Consider the following 26,939-nt stretch of genomic DNA (forward strand, 5'->3'; position numbering starts at 1 on the left):
TGTATAATTTATGTGATAATTTTTTTCCTTCTCTTTACTTCTCCTGAACTGAGAATATGCTTAAATGGGAAGGAATGGCTGTATTTCTTCTGTCTAATCTAATTGATCTCTCTTGTTTATTCGGTAAATAGAACATACAGATTTTTTTTCCTTTTGTTTTTTCTTTTACTCACCAAGTAAAAGATGAGAGTGGTGAACATCTGTGTTTGTTCTTGTAGAATCTGTTTGGTTGAATAAAACACATCCTCCAGTGCCATCCTCTTCACTTGAAACAGATGTTTGAAGTTCACCCTTTGGATAACTTTTAACTGAAGGCAAGGAAAGCCTACTGGGAAAATAAGCATCAAAAGCCTTGTAGGCCTTTTGAAAGAGTTAAATCACTCTCTGATCTCACTAGTGTCAGTCAGACTATTAGGTCTTTAAGCGTCTTGTCTTTGAGGATTAGTCTGAACTCTTAATTGTCCATTCCTGATGGTTTCTATCACTCCAAGTGCACTAATCCTGCCTTAAGCAATAACTACAGCAGTCATTGCATTGGCATGAAAATGCCTTTTATTCTGCTTATAATGTTCTCCACTTAAAAGCTTTCTCTTCAAAGCCTTTCAGCCAGTCCATAATTGGGGTTATAGGGAGTGAGGAGCATAGGCAAAGCTGAGCAGAACCATAGCACTTGATAAATCATTTGCTCTCAAGTTCTCTGGGATCCTGGAGGAGGGGAAGTGGCACCAAGCCACCTTTTTATTAAAACCTGCTGGTAGCAATCTGGCAGGATGAACATTCCCAGGTGGTTTGCATTCGAATGGAATCTAACATTTGCACCTCCCTAGTGCCCTCTAGGCTTTGAGAAGACTTCTCCTGGAGTTTAGAAGCAGTATGCATTTGTACGAGAGTCGTATTGTGACAGGCGTGAAGGGCCATGAAGATGAGTAAGGAACTGGAGCATCTCTCATATGAGGAAATGCTGAGAGAGCTGGTGCTACTCAGCTTAGAGAAGAGTCATGGGGGGATCGTATTGATGTATATAATACCTAAAGGGAGCGTGCAAATCAGGTTGGAGCCAGGTTCTTTTTAGTGGTGCCCCATGATAGGACAAGAGGCAATGGGCACAAACTGAAACACAGGAGATTCTGTCTGAACATGAGGAAACACTTTTTGCTGTGAGGGTGACCAAGCACTGACACAGGTTGCCTGAAGAGGTTGTGGAGTCTCCATCCTTGGAGATCTTTAAAAGCTATCTGGATATGATCCCAGGCAACTGACTCTAGGTGCCCCTGCTTGAACAGGGTGGTTGGACTAGATGACCTTCAGGGGTCCCTTCCAACCCGAGCCAGTCTGTGATTCTGTGAAGCTAAGCTTTCATAGAAGAATAGAATAGAATAGAATACAATTTTGGGTTGGGAAGGTCCACAGGATCATCTGGTCCAAGCTTTCCTGGCAAAAGCACAGTCTAGAGAAGATGGCCCAAGCACCTTTTGGTGTTTATAATTTATTTAATTCAGTTTTAGTTTATGTTATTTTATTTTTTTAAATTTTATTTTTACTTTATTAAAAACACTCCAATTTCTGTATGCATGAGATTTTGGGAGATCTCAGCTTTCATTTAAAAATATAAATTGAAAAATAGTCTTCATGGTTATAGAGAAAAAGATCAAAAGCATAACTTTCTAAAAAAACCCAAAATATAAGGTAATAAAGAGATTCTAATTCTCAGTGTTTTATTAAAACCTTTTGATTTTGGGAAACTGATGTTTGATTTTTCTTCAGATTAACTTGGTAGTATTAGTTTCTTGTATTTTCTGTTCTTCAACATTTTTTTTTCCTCTAAATATAATGGATTTATACATTACATATTCTAGATGTGTAGAATATGCATCTTTTTTGAGTCTTAAGTTCATGAAATGCTTCTATCTGATCTAGTCTTTAATGTGATTCAGATTATGCAAAGAAGCCAATAATGCTACCCTGTTCTAATTAAGCGCTTGAACATGGGCCTAAGTGGAAATATACTGTGTGGGATGTTCAGAAGTGCCCATGGGAGAAAGGAGCTTAAGTCCCATTGAGAGTGAAGAGCTTGATCCCAGCAGCTTGAGAACATGATGTCTCCTCCACGCTCTGCTCCCGCTGCTGTTGGCAGCTGTTGTAATTCTGATGACTTCATAAGTCAAGCTACAGGTTTTATGCACCATCCCTTTACAGTCACACTAATGAAAACTCTTATACCTTTCCAGGTTTTCCCCTATTAGGTTTCAATCCAGTGATTCTAGTCCAGTTAATGAGGGGGTCTCTTTTGTCCTTCCTGAAAGACATGGTTAGAGAGAGTTGTTTTCCTTGTGTTTTGCAAAAGATACATGGCTTCTGACACACAGGTTTCTGTTTTGCAGGTCCCCAGTTTGCTGGTTGTGGCCACCTTGTCATCTGGGATCACATCAGGTGCTCTGAGCTCCCATTCCTGCATCAGGTACATGAATGGCTGTGATCAATGAGCCGATGTGACCATGAGCCAGCACTGTGCCCTTGTGGCCAGGAAGGCACATGGCATCCTGGGGTGTATTAGAAGGGGGTGGTTAGTAGGTCGAGAGAGGTTCTCCTTCCCCTTTACTCTGCCCCGGTGAGACCACACCTGGAATATTGTGTCCAGTTCTGGGCCCCTCAGTTCAAGAAGGACAGGGAACTGCTGGAGAGAGTCCAGCACAGAGGCACAAACATGATTAAGGGAGTGGAGCATCTCCCTTGTGAGGAAATGCTGAGGGAGCTGGATCTCTTTAGTCTGGAGAAGAGGAGACTGAGGGATGACCTTATTAATGTTTATAAATATGTAAAGGGTGAGTGTCATGAGGATGGAGCCAGGGTCTTCTCGGTGACAACCAACAGTAGGACAAGGGGTAATGGGTTCAAACTGAAACACAAGAGGTTCCACTTAAATTTGAGAAGAAACTTCTCAGTGAGGGTGACAGAACACTGGAACAGGCTGCCCAGGGGGGTTGTGGAGTCTCCTACTCTGGAGACATTCAAATCCTGCCTGGACACATTCCTGTGTAACCTCATCTAGGTGTTCCTGCTCCGGCAGGGGGATTGCACTAGATGAACTTTTGAGGTCCCTTCCAATCACTGACATTCTGTGATTCTGGGAATTTATTGATCTAAAACAAAGTTCTGAGTGGATAGTTGCATGTGAACTTAAGACCTCAGCGAATGGCTTTTTAAAGAGTAGAAATGACAATCTGCGGAAGCTATTATAATTTATAGAATGGATCAGGCTGGTAACAGAGATGTTGCTTGCTGCTAATGTGGACTGTGTTTCCTTGCTTCCCTCAGAGTGGGAGGTCCCAGAAAGACATTGTGCTGAGCCCACTGAAGTGGGCATTGAATTGTTGTCCCAGGATTATCTTTTTTTTTTTGTAGTATTACTGGCAAATTAATCTAACTTCAAGTGATGTGGGTACTCTTAACTTGAATACAAAAAGAAACTCTATTCTTTCCAAGCAGATCATTTTTTTCCATTTATGATGAAAGCTGATGTATTATGAAATTTCACTGATTAAGACAAAATAATGAAGACAAAAATAAAGTCCTGTTTACCAAAGTCATGTGTGGAATCTGTCCATCTTCATTCTTTCCTCCTTGAACCTGTGTCACTTGTGCACAGTCTGTGTATTTTGAAGAGAAAAAAAACAGCCCAGTCCTTCCAATCATGATATGAAAATGGTGGTGGTGTTGAAGAACACACTGTGGTAAGGGAAGGACAGATAAACATTAAAAAAGAGGTGTTGCAGCATCTGACACAGTTGCTGTAGGTATATATTATAGTTGATCACCCAGCAACAGATTACTAAAACACTGAGACATATTTAGGATAATCTCACAGAGCACGGTCCCTGAGGTAGGGAGAAAGGAAGAAGATGATACCTTGGCATTTATGTTCAGTCCCCTCTAATACTCTGAGGGAAAAATATTTTTGAATCTTCTTGAAGAATAAAGGTACAAGTAAAACACTGTACTAACTTCTAAGTGGGTGGATCTGAAGCTGCAAAACGTTGAAACGGAGCGTTAGTCATTCCCCTTTCTTTTATTTATCTTTGCTACTTCTTAAACAGTTACAGTGGTCATAGTAACCAGCCCCAACCTCCACTTGAAAGTCAGATTTTGTGAGAAATTTTGAAAGAAAAATAATTTCTGGTTTACAGTTGAAACAAAAAGCACATGATAGCAAATGGCAAGCACTCACCATCGTCAAGTTACTGGAGGCACTCAGCAAAGCAATCACCACCTTTAACTGGGACTTGCAGGTGTTCATTTAGATCCATGTAGGTCTCTGGACTTCTGCAGCAGATGCAAACTGAGGATTTGACCAAGGTCTGTGGTGTGAAGCTGAACGGAATTTGGGCATCTGTTGTTAATTTGTATTAACATTTGTCTCGGGTGTTCTCATATACTCAAAAGCTGGAATCTATCATAATTATTATGTTGCTTGATTTTCCAGCTCCTAGCTCTCTGGTTCCTTGTGGGAGAAGGTATCTTCTTTGCTTTTATATGTATCTATGATTTTCATCTTAGTTAAAACTGGAATTAAGATCTATGCTATATAGCTAACATTACCCTGGGTCAATTGAATTTAATCAATCAAAGCTCAGTGATTTATTCTAGAGAATAAGTATTTTTGTCACATTTTCACCCTTTGTGATGTCTGTGAAGACCAAAATATCTGTTGTTGTCCCAGGCCTCTCAGAAGGGCTATTCTTTCTATGTTTTTTACAGAACAGATTAATTTGATAGAGTGGCTATGATTTTACCACCTAATAGTCTGTAATCAGACTAGGGGTTTGTTTTGTTTTCTGAACTACTGTGTCAAAACTTAAGCAACTTTGCTTTCAATTCTCAAGCTGAATTATAGGTTTAGGCCAAGGAGGTGCAGCAAACACAGGCTTTCAGCAGCTGGACTGACCCCATTTTTTGTATTGCCAGTGACGATTTTGTTGGTTTTGTGTGATTATATATTTAGCTCAAGCAGAGCTTCCAATAGGCAAGGATTGGAGAAGAGTAGGAGTCTTCTTTGTTTCCTTTGTTACTGGATATGTTCACACAGCATCACTGTGTAATTTAGAGGATACAGCTCGTAGGGCCATGTTTACTCCGTCATCCTTACAGCATTATGAACAACACTGCTGTATAAAGTGTGCAGGAAGAAAACCAAACAAAACCTGTTTCTTTGCAGAAAATTTTTATATTTAGTCTTCAAGATCATCTTTACAGACTGAGGACAAACTTTTTTTTTCTGTGGTGTAAAGGCTTCTGGTGAAACACCATAAATGAGTGCATCTGTTTGGGCTGATAGTGAATGTGTTTGATTATGGATATAGTGCATGTTAGTACTTTATACCAAAGAAGCATCAGTTTCCCAAGTACTATTTCACCATCGAAATCAGGCAGAATGAATTGTCATCTCAAGTGCAGTGTCACTGGCAGGTGAGATTTAGCCAAAAGGGCCACTTCTGTACAGACAAGGAGATGGAGCAGTAGAAAAATGGCACGGCGTTGTCTTCCTTTCACTGGCAGAAAGAGACGGAAATGTCTGCCTGTGTCTGGGCAGTACTTATATACAGACAAGGAGTCTAAACCAGAAGCTGTCAGGTTGTAAACTCTGAGGGATTTAAAATTATCTTCGTGCCATGAAAATACTTTTTGTCCATGCGCCTGATGGTAGGAGTGGAGTCATTGTGGAGGGGAGTAGTGCTTTGCTTTCCCCACCAGTTTTTGTTTTTCTTTAGCTCTCCCTGTTTCTTGCCTCTCTACTGACAGGGAGACTGGTGTGACATGCTGAACACCTTGAGGCTGACAGGAGGGAGAAAACCTACAAGCTCCTGTGACAGCTGTATTCAATAAGAAGTGAAAAATCTCCCTTTGAGAAGCCCAACTATAAATGGCAGCAAAAGTCATAAGGCGAGATTGTGATTTTTAGACCAAACTGTGAAAGCAGAGGACCAGGAATCTGAGCCCAGGGAAAAGATTTGCAAACCAAGAGTTTCTCTCTGTTCATCTGTGTGCACCTCAATGCAGGAAAGAACCATTCTGTGCTGGACAGTCTTCAAAAATTCCTTCCTCCGACAGCTCATAAGATGGATCTTTACTTAGCATATCCCTGTGCTCTCAGGGCAGAAACAGGGGTTGCTGCAAGAGCTTTCATTGTCATATTGCAATCTTCTCCAAGGTGCCACTCACCTTCTGAGAGATGCTGAATTTCTCCAACTCTTGTGAGAGCCACTGGGAGATGAGGAAACTTCACTAATAACTTCCATGCAGAAGGAGTGATCAGAATCAGCTTTTTAATCTAACAAGTCTACTTTATTTTTAAAACCAAGTAAATTGTTTCTATGGAAGAAAAAGGGTTGTTTCTTTCCAAATAGATTTAATCGCAAGCAAGCCACACTGAAATGCAAATAACAACTCTTAATTATGATTAGGGATAGACAGAAATTCTCAGAGCATCTGGTTAATTAAAAATAGGGGCCGAGGAGCGCAGTACTTTTCATGTCGTATTATGGTGGCAATGGCAAGTCATTCAGAAAGCATAATAGGAAAAGTTAAGTTTAACTGATAGGTTCTTGTTTTGTGATGTCGAGTAACTATTAGAATGGGATCTTACTGTGATCTTTATTTGCAGGAAGCAATGCAAGTGGACAAATATGGTTGTATCCCGTGTTGCTGTTTTATGCATAACTTGGCGGCTTATTTGGTTGATATGGAGGTTTTTATTCCCTTTATGTTACAAGTGCAGCTAGGGAATTCAATGATAATAAAAATACAGAGCTCTTGCAACAAGGTTTGCCCTGATAGATCTCAGTGTTCTGTGAAGTATGGTTAACCTCACATTGCAGATATGCAACAGAAAAACAAGTTTGCCCCCATGGTCATTTTGCTGGCAGGAGGACTTGGATGAGGATCCCTGCCCTGGAGTCTCAGCACAGGGCTCCCTCTGTCCAACTGTGCAGCCTCTGCTTTGGTTTGTTAATAGAACTATCAGTGCTATAATTCCTCCTAAGGATGTGGGGAAAGTTTTAGATTTCTCAGATATGAATCAGATGTCTTTTTGTAAGCACTAAATTCATTTTAAAGAAGAGATACAAAAATAGCACATCCTTTTGTATTAGCTATCATACGTCTTCTGGAAGCATCTTTGCCAAATGCATAAAATAATGGAATTAATGGCTACCCAAGAGATTTATTCTATTATCTTAACAAGCTTATTTCTAAAGTAGCTTGACATTTTATTTGTTGGACTTATCTGTTGTCGTAGGGATATTTTGTTTTATTACCCCTGAGAAGGCTGAAATGTTAAACAGAAAATATTGGAGCTCCTTTCATTACTATTTTACTATGAAATGTGAGCTCCCAGACTGGAGTGTCAGCTCTGCAGTAAAGGAGAAATCTGGGCTCATGGTTGAGACAAAACGGTCCTCAGGAGATTTAGATTTAATTACAAACAGTATGTCAGACCTTCTGTGGTAAGATGCTTATACTTCAATCCTACAAAGCAGTTTTAAGCCCTGCACACCCTGCCTCTCAAATGTGAAGTTCAGGTTGAGCTTTGTCTTCCTCTGGCACTGCGAACATCCCAGTGTCTGCAGTCGGTGTGAATGGGCGCTGCAGGGAAGCGACGCGCTGGAGTCAGTTGGGCTTCTGCTCCCAGAGCAGACCTGGCTGTAAACAGTAGGACAGATGAAGTTTAAAATACCAACTGTTGTTGCTGCTGAATGTGTACTGTCAGTAATGGGAACTATAACTGTAATACATTGACAAAGAATCTGTTTACCAGAGGAGGAAGAGCCATTTTTATATGGTTGTCTTTTAAACTGAACTTGTTTCTTCTTCAGCTAGTCCTGACATGCTTGACATCAGCTTGAAATTTAATGGATTTTGGCTGTTTTTGTAATGGTATTCTAGTGTCCAGTCCTCTCTGCAGTGCTTCATGACTTTCTGTTTCCACCTTCATGCATCCACACACTCTCTCCACTTGGGAACACAAGTCAAATATTTGATTTTATTATGGTCTTTGGGAGGCACTATAAGTAAGAAGGTTTTTTTGAGTGGCTAGGAGAAAGCTCAGAGAGTCAGAGCAGAAACAAAGACAGCTGAGAGTGGATTTGCAGTTTCCTTTGTGTGAGTACACTATTTTACTTTGCATTGCCATTTTGAGTCAAAGATGATGAAAAGCATCTAATCAATAGAAGCCTGGATGAAGAGATGTGCTGTTACAGGGTTTTCGGAGTCCTGTAGATCTTGGGCTTGGCACCCAAAAACCCCATCCCTTTATGAAGGAACTTTCTTCATATTACATGAAACTGTAAGGTAAATGAAACAAGCAAGTAGAGTGGGCATACTGTTAGGCATGTTTTGTGTGAGTAAATGAATATCCACAGTTCTAAAAGGAGTCTAAAACTGACCTCTGCAAAAATAAATTGCTTTATCTCAATAATATACAACATCCAAGAAAGCATCTGCTTTTTGAGAAAAAAATACAGGAAACTTTAGACCTTCTTGAAGGAAATACTATTGCTCTCTTACTTATTTTAATTACATTTTCTTAAGTAGGTCACTCACATGATTAAAACTGTGGAAAATTTAGGAAAGCTTAGGAACCTGGCATAAGTACAGAAACAGGGGACCTTAGTACCAGTCCTCTTTTACAGGTCAGTCCCTAGTATTGCTACAGCATTTTCGCATGGACTGCCTACAGTCAGAGAAAACTTTTACTTGTATTTGTTTTTTAATCTAGACCAGTGTTAGCACTCCTTTTCTGGGTCAACTGATTTCATTATAAACAAGTTCATTGCAATCTAACTGTCTTGTAGTAGCAGTGATAAAAAGGTAAAATCAGTCTTCTGAAAGCAACAGTGACAAGATTGGTTTGGACTGCACGAAGAGACTGAAAACAGGAACAACTTAATATGGCCAGAGATGGTACTGAATATTTGCTTTCTGACTGGGGGTGTGTTTTATGGCTCTAGAAGAATGAGGCAAAAACTTCCAGCTCATTTAGTTCCTAATTCCTTCAATGGGTGGCCTCATCTTCCAGGTGCTTAGGATGCTGCATCTCTCTTGGATACTGAAAAAGTCTGACATTTGGTGTCATTTCAGGAGCAGCGGAGCTCCTGGCACATTTCTAAACTCTCCCCCTCTTCAGCTCCCTCAGTGGTAGATCAGAGCTCCTCTGAAAATCTGAGTGAAGAGCTGTTTTGAAAATATTTGGCTGCAAAGATACAACATGGAGAGTACTAAAAGGAGGACTTCTGTCTGAGCTGGCTTTGCCCTGCTTCACTGGTGTAGATACAAGCTTGTTTCTAAACTCCTTGGAGACTCCCTAAGAAATATGGTTATGAAGGTGATGCTAATGGACATAACACTTCTGGAACATTCTAGCATTTCTGAGGTGATGGGTTTTCAGATGTGGCCTGTTTTACTGAGGCAGTTAAGTAGGATTGCAGTACACAAAACATCTATTTCAGAAAAAAAGCCCTCTACCCTCTGCTTTATATGCATCTTCTTCTGCTTCCATATTTGGTGAGCTTTTGGGAAGCCAAGTGAATTGTTTAACCTGATCAGTGTTATTACTGTTACATTTTTTTCTGCTTTACAGTTAATGGACAGGTCATGAAGACTTTTTCCTTTAAGCAAAGGGGCTGAGAATGCTTTGTACCATCACGTGTTTGCTATCTGGAGCTCTGCCAGTATACCCTGAGAAGCTTGTGATGGTAGGGAGTCTTTCCTGGAGTTCACAAAAACATAAGGGAAGAAAAAGAACTCTATGCTGTGAGCAGAGAAGTTTGCAAAAAGCACACTCTGTGGTGGAAACAAGCCGTGCAAAGTGGTTAGCAGTGCAACTAATTCTTCTTCTCTTCACTATGAAACCCTGCCTGTGCTCCTCTTTAAAAGTAAATGACAGTTATTGGCAGCTAGAACTTCTCAATGGTGTTCAAGGTAATAGGATTTTAGAAGTATGAGATACGATGTTTTCCTTCTGTTACAGTAGGAGATAAGCTTTTTGGTCAGTTTGGTCAGAACTTCACCAGGCACAGCGAGGAGGGAGCAAGGTAGTAAAGAGGCAGAACTTCTGTTTTTTCTTCTTGGTTGCTGGATGTAGACTCCCAGTGAGGGATAGGAACCACACTAAAGTCCTGATCCACAGTCCTCTAAAGTCAAAGACCCCTGTCTATTCCAAGAGATTTGAAACAAACTCCAAACATGTTTCCTTCAGTCCAGCTCATAGTATTGTTGGCTGGCCAACTTGGAAAAAAACAGATATTTAAAATAATATTATCCAGGAGTGTGCCTCTTCAGTGATACATACCTTATCTTCTGCTTGCCTGATGTTTAGCATCACAGAGTCATAGCTATGTTCACGAGCTCCTTACATGGTGTAATGAGAGATCTTTCCCTGGTTTTAACCCACAAGCTGTTATGACTGGTTACTGGAGGGCAAAATGCTGTATTCTCTTTATAACCCTGCCTGTCTCTATCCTTATCCCTATTTCTTCCCAGTGCAGTGGATACTTTTCCTTCTCTGGTTTCTTCTGTAAGAGCACAGGCTGTAGTGGAAGTGACCTCAGTACTTGGCCCTGATGAGGCTGCATCTGGAGTACTGTGTCCAGTTCTGGGCTCCCCAGTTTAAGAAGGACAAGGAATTACTGGAGGGAGTCCAGTGGTGGGCTACAAAGATGATTAGGGGCCTAGAGCACCTTTCTTATAAGGAGAGACTGAGAGAACTGGGTCTGTTCAGCCTGGAGAAGAGAAGGCTGAGAGGGCATCTCATCAGTGTTTATAAATATCTCAAGAGTGGATGTAAAGAGGATGGGACCAGACTGTTTTCAGTGGTGCCCAGCCATAGGAGGAGGGGCAATGGGCACAGACTGAGGCATAGGAGGTTCCTTCTGAATATGAAGAAATCTTTGACAGTGACAGAGCCCTGGAACAGGCTGCCCAGGGAGGTTGTGGAGTCTCCTTCTCTGGAGACATTCAAAACCCGCCTGGACACATTCCTGTGTGATCTGCTCTAGGTGAACCTGCTTTAGCAGGTGGGTTGGACTAGAGGATCTCCAGAGGTCCCTTCCAACTCCAGCCATTCCGGGATTCTGTGATTCAGTAGGCAGTAAAGACGTGAAGTTGAAACAAATAAGCAAAGCTGCAGGGAAAGTGAATTTGATTGGAAAACTTTCTCCTAAGATTCGTTTACTCCTGGACTTCTTCTAGGATAAACTATTATAGGTTAATTGTATAGACATAATCCCCTATGAGGACATTGGTTCTGGAGCAAGAGAATCTAGGAAGAAATTAATCTCCTGAAACTACTTGAAAGTATTTATTCTGTAGTAGCTACTTTGATTAATTTCTAAGCGTACCAGGACCTACAGTGATTATAGTTGACATTGCTTCTGTACCTCACTGTGTGCTTAAAGTAGCTCAAAGAGTATCCCAATTAATAAGTCAGGTTCAGAATCGTGCCCTTTCATTTTATTTAAACTAGCAGAAGCAAACAATCTTCTCAACTCTTCATCTAAAAATGTGTACCACAGATTGAAACACTGCACCACGTATCTGTGTGTCGACTCCACAGAACTCCCACCCTTTGCCTCCATCTCTTTCATAACACTAGAGTTTAAATGTGAAAACATCTCTTAAGTCAGAGAAGGATGTTTGGCTCAGAAAATGAGAGGAGGAGGTCAGTGCATCATGCGAAGCAAGACACGAGGGGATGAGATGTCTAATGGAAAAGACTGGAAAATGTCAAGGGAAGTGTACTGAGGGAGAGAAAAATGAAAGTAAAAGGAGTGGAAGCAGAGGATAAAATGCAGGGAGAAGGCAAGATCCTGATGAAATTGAAATGAGTAGTTAGTACACAAGAATTGCTTGGTGACTTTGGATAGGCTGGGCCCCTCACTCTTCAGAGCTGGAGTTCTGCTGGCTTCCCTGCCACACTGCCCCAGTTTGCTTCAGCAGAGAACTTGGCTGCCATCACTCAGAGTTTGCTGTCTGTCACAGCCACCCACTGGCCTGTGCATTATTTCTGCCTGTCTAAAGGCACTAACTGCCAAATGTGTGAGCTCTGCTGTCACTCCAGGATTGATGCTGTAGCTCAGCTGGAGGCCAAATCGTGGAGTCTCAGCCCCCCCAAAAACGCCCCAAAGTGGCTCCTCCATCTCTCTCCAAGGTCTCCAAAGCAAGGGGGCAGTCCTGAGCTGTGCTGCAGCCAAGGCTGTGGACAGAGTAGCAATATTTAAAACTGAAAAAAATAAATACTGTTCACCTCTGTGGTATCATTCATCCAAGGACCTTACAGTTTTATCATTGTCTGGATGAAGCTTCACAAAAATGTGGTGAGATAGCTCAGCTATTTCCAATAGGAATGGAAAAGAAACCAAAGGCAAATATCTGCTGAATAAATAAGAGCTAGGGATAACCTTCAGCCGGCGTGAGCACATGGCCCCTGCCCCTTCCCATAGGCAGTGAACACAGTTCCTTCTCCATCAAAGAAGTCTTTTCTTTGCATGGAGCTCATGAACAGCTTGTGTTCTTTGGTTTGTTGGACCACTGCTTTCTTATGTTCTTGATGTTCTGCTTGCTTTCTGTTCGTTGCCTGCAGTTCTGGTGAACTAGCATCTTTTACAAGGGCTGACCTGGCTTGGCTGTGTGCAAATGCCTGTAGTCAGTTCTCAGAGGATCTGCTTTGACTCCAGGTGGAAAATGGTGCACTTAGTCTCTCACTGGAGATCTTGGCTTCAGGTCAGCCCCAAGAGCTTGACATTGCTCCCTTTTCTGGGGTCAACAGGAATTCTTTAATCCTTGTTTGGTCCTGATTGCCTCAAAAGGTCTCCCTAGTTCAGCACTGTTTGGCTGGATAGGAGGTGGTTTAACCTAGCTGCCTGCAAACAGACGTAAGTTTACCCTCACCTTTAATTTATGCTAAGGGGGAAATATGAGGCATATATTAGACTATAGCACCGGTCTGTTTAGATGTCGCTGTCTCTCTGCAGTTGCTGTTCAGATGCAAACAACAGAAATACAAATTCCTGAAATCAAGAAGTAGTTACAATTAATGAACAACACAGGGTCAGATTTGACACTGGTGAAAGTTACCATAGCTTCATTACAGTTTCGTTTGTTTATGTTTGCATTATTTTAGCTGCCTGATTTCACAGCTCTAATTTAGAGCATGGCAATGCAAGTAACTGAATCCTGAGTCCACTAATGCAGTGGACTTTGCTGTGAGGTGAGCAGAGTTGCAGTGAGGGGAGAGAGTTAGCCCTCTTAAATCATGTGCTGTCAGTAAAAATAATTATGTGGAACTACAACCTTAATAGAGTGATTCAATTTTATACCAGCTCCCGATATGACTGGTAAATTGTAGCTAAACTTTAATATACCCACCACCCCCTGCTTTTCATACTGAGTATCATAATCATGAAATCTCCACTCATCTGAAAATGGCCTTAAGAGATATCAGTGTGAGGGCACTAAAGGTAAGCCAAGAGCAAGTAATATACTCCATATCATCAATGCAAAAGCTAGTTATCTCCTGCCAGTGGAATTATAAAAGGAAGATGGCATTCTAGAAGTCCTTTCGATAGTGCAAGTCCATATTGCATTTCTGTTAATTTAATAATATAAGCCAAACTTTTCTGAAAGCGTGGAGATGCTGTTTGTAATGATTTTGAAAGATACAATGTCTGTTCATGGGCTCAGTCTCAACATGTCTTTCTGTTGTTAGAGAGCTATTTCAAATGTAGTTTGAGGTTAAATCTGTGCAATTCCTTCATATCAACTGAATAATGCTTCTATAATAGTGTCTCTGAGCTATGTGTTGTTGGGGATTTTTTTTTTTTTTTTTTTTTGTTTTATGTTGTTGTTTCGTTTGGTTTGGTTTTGGGTTTGGATTTTTTTTTTGTTAATTTTGCCAATTCTTATCTATTGCATTATCATTTAATAGAAACTTCCTGAAAGACAGAAGCAATATTCAGGTAACTGTATTTTTATTATAAAATTTTGCTAGGGTCCAAGTGAAATATACTTACCTGAGATGAAGGGTTGTCCTGGTTTTTGGTGTTTAGTCGGCCCTTAGTTAGGATATCTGGATGTGTATGTGGCAAATATTTAGATCTTCTTTGCCATTTTGAATTTCTTTAAGTTTCTTTTGACTTCAGCAGGTACTTAATCTAATAAGGGCAGGCATGTCACTATAAAATTGAAGTAGAGGCAGGAAATAGGCATTTATCATATGAATGGATTTAAACAAGCTTGATTTCATTTTGCTTTTTGAAAAGCAGTCTGGTATGGTAAATGGCAGCAAATGAAATTCTGCTTAACAGTTGCTGACCTCTTCTTTATTTTTTTTTTGGTAGTATTCCTGCAGAAGATGGAATTTTCAAACCTAAATACAGAAAATAGGCTGCAAGCACGTTATGAAGCTCTCCTTGTGTATAAAGGGTGTTCTCCAAAGCACTTTGAGTAACAAGGTCTTGCTAAGTATGGGCAATTTTGCCATTGTATAGTTCTGTTACAAATATGGAGGGATAGGAGAATGGGGATTCTCATGACAGATGTTAGCTATGTCCCTTGATGTACCTCTGGAATATCCTTGGACATAAATTGAAATGTCCGCGGAGACATTAACTTACATTGGTTGGTCACTGATTTTCTGCCCCTCTCTTGCTATACACTTAAATAATAATGTTTATCTCCTGACCACAGTGGATAATCTCTATAATTTCAGAAGTACTTGTTGCTAAGGTCAAAATGAAGTGGCCTGCCAGCAAACCTGAGGAAGGGGAATAGCTCTTCTTTGGAAAGAGACAAAAGGATGGCCACATTATTTAGCAGGGAGTGTTTGATTTTGGCTATCTTCATAACATAGCTTCATTCCATGACACAGAAAAGGTCATGGAAGGCAAGACTTTCACTGCTATGAAGTCTTTCCAGCCATGGGAGAGCTCCACAGTGCTGTTGGGGTTACTGAGGATACAGCATGAGAAGGAGGGTGCAGATTGTCTCATCTCACATAGTGCATGTGGACAATGAAAAAAGCAATGATAATCCACTGAGCTGCTACTGCCAGCTGAACCACCTCTTTCAGAATATTTTTTTTGGTACATTGTTAGATGCACTTTAGCAGAAATACACTTATTAGTATAAGGACACAGAAAAACCTTTGGATGTACTCATCTAGATCAGTCATTCTGAACAGAGAGAACGGCAAGTATTTTCTCAGTCTCCTTGTTCTGTGGGAAGTCTGTGAAAGAGCAAATTCTGACAAAACCAAGTTTTTGACTAATTCAATATTACATCTCCAAAAAAATCAAGACACTTTACAGCCTTATTTGTAGTCAAGCAAGCATTGTGCAAAAGTTTATATCCGAAGGCATCCTCTCTTCATAATATATATGTATTTATGCATGTGTGTATATACATCTCTTTATTCCTGTAGAAAAGCAGACTCTGAAAACGTGATATTCATTTCTTAGAAACCTTGAGTACAGTGGTCCCTCATACACCCTGTGTTTTCTGGATGTATTATTTCTTTTTTCCCGTACTCTTTTGTGCCTCTAAGCAAGAGGAGCAAAGGCTAACTTTGACAGCAACTGCATTCCTTTTGAGAACCTCTGTTCTTTGCTGAATGTCAGGTGGTGTTATGGGATAGTTTCTAAATGAGATGAGTTGAGTTCAGAGAAAGTTCCCAAGCTTTGCAGACACTCTAAGCTTCCTCCTCCTGTGCCGCCACCCCCTTTTTTTTTTCTTTTTGACACAATCTAGTGTCAAAAGGAGTTCAAACTCCAATATGACAGAATAATGGGACAGTGTTGTGCCTTCTTTCCAATTTGGAAGAATTGCTTTCCAAGTGGGAAGGTCTCAGCATCTCCTAGTGCTGTGAAGAACACAGCAAGTACGAAGATGCTTTGCAGTATATGTCTTCAGGAGACCTGTTGAAGCCTGAATTTGAACGTGGCTGAGCAAGTTGGGATCCTCCCCTATATGAAATGCTTCTCAAAGTGGGAATATGAAGAGGAAGTAATCTACTGTTATATCTAATTTACTAACAAGAAAACTGTTTTTAATGACTTGTTGCATTATGTTTTTGTCATGATTTAGCCCTAGCCAGCAACTAAATACCACCAGTGGTTGGGATAAAAACAGTTTAACAGGACACCAAAGGAAGAGATAAACAACAACAATAATATCAGTAAAAGAATATACGAGCAAGGAATACACAACGCAATCGCTCACCACCTGCCAATGCCCAGCCTGCTCCTGAGCAGCGATACCCTCCCCTGGCCAGCTTCCCCAGTTATATTATAGTCCCTCTTTGTGTCAGAGAGAAATATTTTGCCCTGTAATTACATGTCTAGCAGAACAGAGGTTTGGCCTGAGGCATATGTAAAATATACTGAGCATGACATCATATGGTATTGAATTAATCCTTTGGCTATTCTGGATTAGCTGTCCTGGCTGTGTTCCCTTCCAGCTTCCTGTGAAAATTAACACTCCCAGGTGAACCTAGGACAGTTTCCTTGTAAATGCTGGTCTCCTCTCCAGTGTTAACTTATTGGGAAAGCGCTGGATCTGATGGGAAATAGAGTTCCAGATAGCACATTCTGGCTGGTTAGTTCTTGCCCTTGGACCCAGATGCAGAGTTGCTCTCTCTGCATATAGTATTAATTCTTACCTCCAGTTTCAAGTGGGGTTTAGATCCCTCCAAGAGTGCACCTCCTGTTCATCTCTGTCCACCTACACTTGTTGGCGTGATGAGACATTTGGGCATAGTTAGATTGACTGAATGAGTAAATAAAGCTTTCTGCAGGATTTGTCAGTCTCTCATGTACCCTCCACAAGCTAACTGCTCACTTGACTTAATGTTGCTCAGTCTCTAGACAATTTTGAAATCCCTTTGGCTTCAGATCTAGGTTTCAGTGAAGCTGTATATGCAATTTCTTAATCTTGAACTGTTGTTTAAACTTGTGCTTCCCTAACAGAGCACAAAAACAGGCACTTTATGAATATGCTTGTAGGCTTGAAAATCAGTTTGAGTGTTGTGTCAGTTTTAAGAAGAGTTGAAGGGCAGATTTTTACTTTTTGTTCCCTCCCCCCATAATTCAGTATCTTGAAAGTATAAGACTTCTTACTATACTTAAAGAAAAGTCATACTTTTCTAGGAGTTTACATTTCTGAGAGAATAATGGTAGGGTAGCAGGGAAAGTTTGGGGAGTGGGGTGGTTGCTTTTAATTTTGCTTTTTAATTTATATCTTCCACTGTAGGCTTTAGACTACAATGACACAATCCATCAGGCGTAATGAAGTACTGGCAGGTCCCAGCTCTTGCATTTGACACATGTCCTGTTGTGCTTGGTACTCTGGATGGTGCAGAAGCTGCATGTATATCCTTGGCTTGACAACGGAAATGCCACCCAGTTATCTCATTGACTGGTCTTTATTACACTTTATCTAGTTTTCTGATTTCACTTCAGATTTGCTAACACCTGGTCTGCATGTGGTAATGACAGCCATAGTCGTATAGCTATATATGTGTGTTTAAATGCATATATGAATAAATACAAATACTTACACAGTTCTGTTGCATTATGAGTTACCGTCATCTGTGAGAGTGGGCCACCAGTGTTTTCTTTCATTGCATTGATTGCCCAGGTGTCCTAAATGAATGAATGAAAATGCATCGACTCAGAAGGCTCACATTCTAGAGATTGTTCAAAAGTGAACCGGTTGACTTGACAAGCTCAATTTTGAAAGCAATCTCTTTCAGGGCACTGAAAGATAACAAGTGAGAGATCCTGCCCAGGAAACAAAAGAGACTCAATTTACCAACTGTCAGACACGTGACATTAACTTTGAACAAAATGAACACCAGATTCCTTGAAGCTTGAGGCTTCATTGGAGCCCAAAAGTCAGATACACATATTTGAATGATGCAGAGGAGTGGCCTCTGTGTGGCAAGGTTGTTTTTATCTCCTAAAGCAAAATAATGACACCCACAAAAGTGATTTTGACTTTGCTACAGGGAGGACTTACAACATAGATATTGAAACAAATACAAAATGTGGAGAGTAATGAATTTTAACGGATCACATTCCTCCTTTTCCTGTGAAAACCTCCTTCTACATTTCATAGTATGTTTCAGCTCAAATGCTCATCCTATTCAAGGGCATTTCCAATTTAGTTTGAGGAAAAAAAATGAGTGTCAAGAAATATATAATGTGTTGAGATATAATATCCTCTCTTGTAGACTTCATGTAGTGCTATATTCTAATAGAATTAAAAAAACCATAAGTTTGGAGAGATTATTAACTTGTTGAGCCAGATCAGGCAGAAATGGTGGTTTACAAAAAGGATACCAGTTTTGGTGGGTTTTTGTTGTTTGGTTGGTCATGGTTTGGGGTTTTTTTTGGGAGGGGGGGAGGTTTGTGGGGTTTTGCTTACTTTTTTTTCTTTTTTTTTTTTTTTTAAGACTCAGCAGTCCAGCTGCTGTGTTGGACCTGCACCAGATACTTTTGGGGTTAGCTGACACATTTATACCTCCCATCTTGGAACATGGGTCTGTACCATTTCCATCAGTTAGAGGATTTTGAAGAAACTGCCAGGCAGGTGCTTCACAGAGAAACAGGAGACAAAGGCTGCAGGTGATAGAACACTGCAGGGAAGAAGAGCTGCAGAACAGCCCTTATCTTCTCCTGCCTGCTCTGTCCTGTGGACGTGTTGGTCTTGCTTTGACCCAGTGGGGCTGCTTTCAGCATGCACCAAGCCTTGGCAAGAGCTGTGTGATAAGCCAAAACCTGAGGAGGAGCAGAGTAAACAGTCACAATCTGCCTCAAAAAAATCATGCAAGCATGCTAATTCTGCCGGTCACATTCCTTGAAGTATTGATTTCTATGATGAAATTGGAGTTTCACATACAAGAAGCCAGATTGGCCACTACATAGTTGCACTGAGGGTGATCGTGCACCAGCATGTGCTCCCTTGAGGTCTTGTCCCCAGTGATATCCTTGTGTATAAGTAACGAGTAATTACTTGCAATGCAGGTGGTTCCATTTCACATTACAATAATGCTTTAAAAATGTCATTTTTCAATATTAGATTTTAATTAAGTCAAAACAAAGCCAAGAAATTCAAAGAGAGAGAAATGAGGAAAAAAAGTGATGTTCAGTGGAAGTTTAGATTATGTTTTGATTTTGATACATTCCTGGTTTCAGCAGGAAAACCCTCCTACTCACTGTCTTTCAAGTTGGAAATTTAAATGCAGCATCATTGTGGGTGCAGATGAGACTGAAAACGTGAAACAGGACTTAAAATACGGATATAAAAGACTGTTCATCGAGTAGACTTAGGTAAAAATGCACAACCCCAGTCCTGTATGCTGCCACTTTGATCTTCCTTCTGATGGAAATTGCACCCTAGAAAATTCATTGTCAGAATCAGATTATAGTCAATGGATTCTAATTTGCTTTACTACCTAGCGTGTTGTGCATCTTCTTGAGCATGGCAGCTCATTCCAGTTTTGATGTGAATATAGGAGGTACAAAGTGCGTTTGTTGTTAATAGGCTAACAGTACAGGATGAGAGAAAGAGGGAAAGAGCTATTAATTTGTGATACACAGGAATGTGTTTGAAAGAGGATTATGTGAGGTGGTTTCAAAAGTGGTTGTACATTCTTTTGCTAGTTTCCTGTGAGTGCTGGTAAACATTTACAAGCTATGGGTCTTTAATAATACTGATAGACCCTTGTCTGCTCAGCCTCCTGAGTTGGAGGACCACTAGTGAGGGATCAGTGACTTTCCATTTGTAGACACTGAAAATGTAAGGGACCCAGTTGCATCAGCTGAATATTCGCAAGTCCATGGGGCCTGATGGGCTTCATCCCACAGTACTGAAGGAACTGGCGGATGTTATGGCAGATGTTACCCCTCTCAATCATCTACCACAGGGAGTCTGGGGAAGTCTCAGCTGACTGGAAGCTAGCCATTGTTATTTTAATCTACAAAAAAGGCATAAGGGAAGACCCAAGGAACTACAGACCTGTTAGTCTAACCTCAGTTCCTGTAAAAATTACGAAGATTATACTGCGTACTATTGAAAGGCACTTGAAGAACAATGCAGTCATCGTAGAATCATAGAATGGTTTGGGTTGGAAGGGACCTTCAAAGGTCATCTAGTCCAAACCTGCTGCAATGAGCAGTGACATCTTCAACTAGATCAAGTTGCTCAGAGCCCCATCCAGCCTGGCCTTGAATGTTTCCAGGGATGTGCAGGTTCAGTCAACATGAGTTCACAAAGGGAAAGTCCTGTTTAACTAATTTGATATCCTTCTATCGTAAGGTCAGCTAACTAGTGAATGAAGGAAATGTGGTGGATTTAATTTTTCTGGATTTTAGTAAGGCTTTTGATACTGTCCCTCACAGCATCCTTCTGGACAAGTTGTCCAAACTGTGGGAAGAGTGGGTTCATGGAGTGCTAGGTGAAGAAGTGGCTGAAGGGCAGAGTTTAAAGGGATGTAGTGAATGGGTCTACATCTGGCTGGGGAGTGGTCACTAGCGGTATTCCTCAGGGTTCAGCTCCAGGTCCAGTTCTATTCAGTATATTTATCAATGATCTGGGTGCAGGAGTTGAATGCACCATTACCAAGTCTGCTGATGATACCAAACTGGGAGGTGCTGTTGACTCTCTTGAGGGACGAGAGGCCTTGCAGAGGGATCTAGATAGATTGGAGCATTGGGCTATGATTAATGGGATGAAATTTAACAAGTTGAAATACTGGATTCTGCACCTAGGACAGAGTAATGACAGGCACAAGTATGAATTGGAAGAGGAGTAGCTTGAGACCAGCCCTGTAAAAAGGGGCTTTGGGGGTGCTGGTTGACAGAAGGCTCAGGATGAGTCAGTGGTGTGTGCCCTGGCAGCCAAGAGGGAAAACCTTATCCTGGGGTGCATCAAACATGGCATAACCAGCCAGCCATAAGGGGTGATTAGCCTGTTGTATCCAGTGTTGTTGTGGCCTCACCTTGGCTACTGTGTGCAGTTCTGCAACTCACAATTGAAGATGAAGGTCCTTGAATGTACCCAGAGGAGGGCAACAGAGGTGATGAAAGGACTGGAAGGATTGTCCTATGAAGAGCAGCTAAGGACTTTGGACTCGTTTAGTTTGGAGAAAAGGAGGCTGAGGGGCGACATCATTGCTCTCTACAGTTCTTGAGGAAGGAACATGGAGAGGGAGGTGCTGATCTCTTCTCCCTGGGATCCAGTGACAGAATGCATGAGAATGGTCCAAAACTGTACCAGTGGAGGTTTTGACTGGGCATCAGGAAACATTTGTTTACTGAGAGGGTGGTCAAACACTGGAAGAAGCTTCCTAGAGAGGTGGTTTATGTCCCAAGCCTGTCAGTGTTTAAGAAGCATTTAGACAATGCCCTTAATAATATACTTTTACTTTTAGTCACCCCTGAATTGGTCATGGAGTTGGACTGGATGATCATTTTAGGTCCCTTCCAACTGAAACAGTCTATTCTGTTCTGTACCCTTTGGATGCTGTCTCTTTCCTCTTACAGACAGTATCAAGACAGATCAGATGAATTGTCTGAGAGGTGCTTATTTCTCAGTGCTGACAAGAGGAAGTGGAATAGTAGGGAAAAGCTTAGATTAGGCATCAGAAGTTAGATGACAGAAGACTTGCCCTGTCTGTTTTTTGAAACACCATCAAGATGGTCAAAAATGGGAAAAGAAAACAAAAGTGATGAGGCAAAGTGCACAGCAATGGTTTGAGAGAATACAGTCTAATCCTTGAAACATGCTGTTTGTCTGGAGGGTCACTCAAATGCCTTACCGCAGCTGGGCAGTCTTCTTCAAACCATAAGCACACATGAAGAGAAAACAATAACTGAATTGATCAGGCCTGTGTCCTGAGCGTAACACAGAAAGGTAAGAGATCATGCTTTCTTGGAGAAAGGTATCATTTGAGCCTGTTTAATCCTATAAGTTCAGCAAATGTTTCTGAAAAAACCCTGTACTCTCCCCTTTCCTCCTCCGTCAATATTTATTTTAATATCAATTTTCTGGAGAGTTATAGGTCATTGTTTGCTCTGCTGTTTGTCTTGGCATAGGCCAAAAATCCAGTGATTGTAACGCAAACACAAAGGTAAATTAAGATTTATGGAAAGATCTGCTAGAATTGGACTGATATGTGAAAACACTTCCATGCCTTGTAAACCTAAGCTTATTGATACGTGGAGGAGTCTAATAGAGATGGTGTCATCTGGGAGCTGGAGAGTCATTACACCTTAATCACTCTTTGCTTGCTTTGGGGAAAAGAAAGAATTCCTTAACTGGTGATTAGTTTTGTTTTACAATTTATTTTAAAGAAACAAATGAACAAACAAACAAAAAGAAACCCCCAAACAAACAAACAAAACTCCCAAAAAACGAAAACAGAAACACAAAGAGATCCAAAATAAAGGGGAAATAAGGTTTTTCAGGATTATTCAGGTGTTTGTTGGCATTGTTGTTGTTTTTAATTAGCAGTATCCTAGAAGTAAAAAGAAATCCCAGCCCACAAAAAAAAAAGGTGAATAAGTACAAAGTCATTATTGAGGGGGCAGATGCACATGGCTCAGGATCAGCTTTTTGTGTATAGACCAAAGAATCTTCTCTCTTTCATTAAACGATTGTGGTGAGTGTGTGACAAGTATGACATTGTTTTGTGAAATATAGTCCTTAGACTTCTTTTTGAAGGGAGGAAAAAAATATCCTGCTTGATTTATGGAGAAAAAAAATCTTTAAGCTGTAGGTGACATTAGCAATAAAAATGTCAGGCACTGTAGTGTATAATAGATGGCTGTACTGTGATTTCACTGTATTTAATGTTATGGGACAATAACCAGGACTTCTGCACTTCTGATTACTCATTTTGAATGCAGCTTTTCTAAAGAGAGTGACAGTTTCATATTGCTAGGGAACAAAATGTAGCTATCGTAACTACTGCAAGCTTTGGCCTTCCTCTACAGAAGTCAGCAGGATTTACTTATCTCCTATGGGAGAAAAACAAAACCTTAAGAATATGAATAAAGAGGGAATTTTCAGAGAAAACTTATTTTATTTACATCAACTTAGTGACTGAGCTCTCTGCTGGAAAGCTCTTCTCTGTTCCTGATTACAAGGGATGTTTACATCCAAAATCTATTTACATCCTGCATAAATATTTTGTCCTTACACTTCTACTCTTCAAAGAAAAAAATGTTTCATGTGTATATATCTCAAGATTTAAAGTTTTCAACACAGAGGCAACAGCCAGAATACTTTACACTGAGAAAGGATGACTATGGCCCTCATAAGTGCCTTGCATGATTGACTTTTTTGCATTGCATGTTTTGACTTTTCAGCCCCTTCTTACATTATGTCTGAGATAAATGCTGCTGAATATCTTTGTTCTTATTCATCCATACATCAACAAATGACGAACAAACCAAATTTGTTTTTCCTGGGAAGAAGTCTCCCTGTTCTTCAGCAAGGATTAAGGTGGCCAGTGTGGATCAAGTCATTACAGGACTTCACATTAGGTTAATAGAAGATCATGTAAGTGCCTTAACACTTCAGCAGTTTTACTGCTGGAATTGCAGAGCTGAATGTTCAACAGCAGGACGAGATCATCTCAGTCTTACTTTCTCCCTGTATCCGCTCAGAGATGGCAGAACATTGCCAAAACCAGGGGAAGCTGCAAACAGAGGTGCAAGCATTTAATCATAGCCAAGAGATGGTACTTACACAGGAAGTGACAAAAATAACACCAGCAATTAATACTGGGTGACTTTTCGGAGTCACTTCTGACTTGCACCTGTTGACTTAATGGAGATTAAACCCATGTAGTGGATGCTAAGTTACATCCAGCAGACTCTGCTCTACTAACCGGCCTTGCTGTTTTCTCCAGTGTCTTATGTGACTATATAACTACAGCAGGAAGTCTGATCCAGTTGGTTTAATACTTTTGTATAAGGTAATGCACAGAGTTACCATTAAATTTGTTTTTTTTTTTTTTTTTTGGTATTGAAACACTGGTTCAATTCTGCTTGTTTCTTAAAACCTGTCGTTGTACAGGAGCTGAGTTCTAATGAGCAACTTGGCTGATACATTTGCAGGCACATTTTATAGGAGGACAAATGTGAGTTAGAAATAAAATTTTAGTGCTAGGCTACCATGAGCCAGTCATTATAAAGACAGTTTAAAAAGAGTGAAAACATTCTCGCTGGATAAAAGTTTTGAATGAGCTATGTGAATTATAAGCATTAATGCTAGATTTCCAAAGGCACTTAGGATCAGCTTTATGAAGATACTGCAGTATGTAAAATTGCAAGTAGACATTTTGCGGAATTAACAAACTTAAATGTCAGTGAGGGCCTCAATGATAGGATTAAAAAAAAAAAATCTAGCTATTTTGGCACTTGGGCTGAATCTTTTTAACGAGACCCAATTTTCTAAGGGAAAGTAACGCTTTCGAAAGTTGAACCCTATACTGTTTGAAACTATGCATGAAGAATAGAGAGACATGTTACTGTTCTACTTGTTTCTGATAATTATACGTCTAAGACAATTCTGAAAAAGGAGAAGGGAAAATTGTATCCGGTTAGAATAGTAGCAGCAAGTTCAAGACCAATGGGAAAACTGTCTTTAATGTAACGAGGAGTAGTGATATGATCTCTGAAACAGGGATGTGGATGAGCTTTCCTTATTCCTTTGCCTAAGACAAATGTTTGGATTTCTTCTTATTTCATTGGTTGAGCTGAAAAAATTGAGTCTTTTCTCTTTCTGCATTTCAACTCAAACTATGTAGCACAGCCTCTGAATAGAAAGTAGAATAATATAAATGAAAGAGATCTAAAAATAAAATTAAAGTCACTTCCAGCTAGGTCTATATAAGCACTAAAAACAGAAATAAAGATTTTGTAGTTTCACTGTAGCATCCAGCAACGAAAATCAATGAATATGAACCAGGTTCATAGTATTAAAAGAAACCATCAGCTTGTAGTAGGAATTAAAACAAGAGGTGCAACATTCACAGTAGGAAAGCAGATGGAGTGATTAGATTAATGGTAATATTTTAAATGCATTTTTATGTGCGTGTCTGTGATCTTTTATTACAAGAGAAAATCCAGTCAATTAAACGTACGTTGCTCGTTGAAGTCCAGTTACCCTTAATACACCTGGGAACACATGGGGGATTGACCCCAGCCAGCAACTAAGCACCTACCAGCTGACTGCTCACTGTCCACTGTGCCCCAATCAGTGGGATGGGGGAGAAAGTTGGGAGAGCAAAATAAGTGAAACAAGACTCTGTGTCCAAGCAAAGAGGAATAAGGCATTATTCACTGCTTCCCCTCAGCAGGAAGATGTTTAGCCACTTCTGTAGGTGGGCAGGCTTCAGCAGCATGTTTACTTGGGAAGATGAACACCCTAACAGCAAATGACCCTCCTTCATCCTCCTTTCCCTGAACTTTTATTGTGGAGCACGACATCTTGGACTATGGGTCACTTGATGTCACTTGATGTCACTTGATGTCAGCTGTCTCAGCTGTGTTCTCTCCTGACTTCTTGCCCAACACTCAATGAGGACATTGCCACTCAAGCCTATTTTTGCCTGGTTTTACTCCGGAGTGTCTGGTTGCTGCTGGTGTTACTGTGCCTAGTGGAGGCTATTCATGCTGATCAGAAGCAGGTGCTGCTGGAGGTTTCTGCGGTACCTTGTTATTCTCAAGACATCCAAGGGTTTCACTTGGCCATTTTGCCAGACCAATTTCACCATTTTCTTGCATCAACTAAATTCCATAATAAATCCATCAAGACATGTAACTCCCTGGTCACAACTGGAGATGCTTTATCTTTTTTACTGCTGGAGAGGCTTGATTTTTTTTGCTAGCTTATTTTTATCAGATGAAGTTTTGGAATTTTGTTGGAAATTGGTTCCCAGTATGTACATTGCTAGTATGGGATGGCATATTCATCCCTTCAGCTATCAACAGAAGCTGCCTGGCTGGACTTGACATTAGTTTAAATAATTTCAATTGCAACTCTATATTCTTAGCATCACTGTTGCCTTCATTTGGACATGCTGAATTCCACATGCATGTGAATCTCATGTTTTGGAATAGCTTAATTTTGGGAGCTATAAAGATGACCTGTCTTTTGGATGGTGACTGAATCATAGAATAGGATCATAGAATAGTTTGGGTTCGAAGGGACCTTCAAAGGTCATCTAGTCCAACCCCTGGCAATGACCAGGGACATCTTCAACTAGATCAGGTTGCTCAGAGCCCTCTCCAGCGTGGCCCTGAATATTTCCAGGGATGGGGCATCTACCAAGTCTCTGGGCAACCTCTTCCCATACTTTACCACCCTTTGGCACTAAGATAAAACACAGCTGGATACTTAATGCCACTAGGTACTTTCATTTCCAATGCATAGACTGTGTCTGTGTTCAAAGGACAGGAATTGGGGCTTTTGATCAGTACTGGAAATACACAGGAGGCAACTCTGTGAGTTACACATTGACATTGCATTTATATGACACACTTGCTAATATTTCCACTACCGCTGAAATAGCCCAACCCTAACGGTAGCTTTGGTTTTAAGTGTTTGAATTTTTTTTCCCTGTAATTGTACACTCTTGTGATATATATCAATTTTAACTTGAACAGACATCTATGCCTACCTTTGGCTTATTTCTTCCTGAAAATTATTGTTTTAGAATGATAAGAGTGTATAATAAAGAGAGATTATTTGTAACTGGTACAGATATCTCTCAGAATACCAGAAATATGGAGCTCTTGAGAGCTGAGAACTGTCTTTATACCATCTCCGTTCTTTTAATGAATAAGATCTGTTTTTCAAGTATTAAGGATGTGTTTAAAGTT

At 40.5% G+C, this 26,939-nt stretch overlaps 1 protein-coding gene across 6 annotated transcripts in view; it reads left to right on the plus strand.

Moving 5' to 3' along the window:
* TSPAN4 (tetraspanin 4) overlaps positions 1–26,939 on the plus strand; it is a gene marked incomplete at its 5' end in the record, with an annotated part of 446,839 nt that overhangs the window by 153,281 nt on the left and 266,619 nt on the right. For all 6 annotated transcript variants that reach the window (XM_082059144.1, XM_082059146.1, XM_082059143.1 and 3 more), the window contains one exon: positions 2,382–2,458. The remainder of the gene's footprint in view (positions 1–2,381; positions 2,459–26,939) is intronic.

The sequence above is a fragment of the Streptopelia decaocto genome (assembly GCF_964273445.1).
Source record: "Streptopelia decaocto genome assembly, chromosome: 7".
In the NCBI taxonomy this organism is placed as follows: Eukaryota; Metazoa; Chordata; class Aves; order Columbiformes; family Columbidae; genus Streptopelia; species Streptopelia decaocto.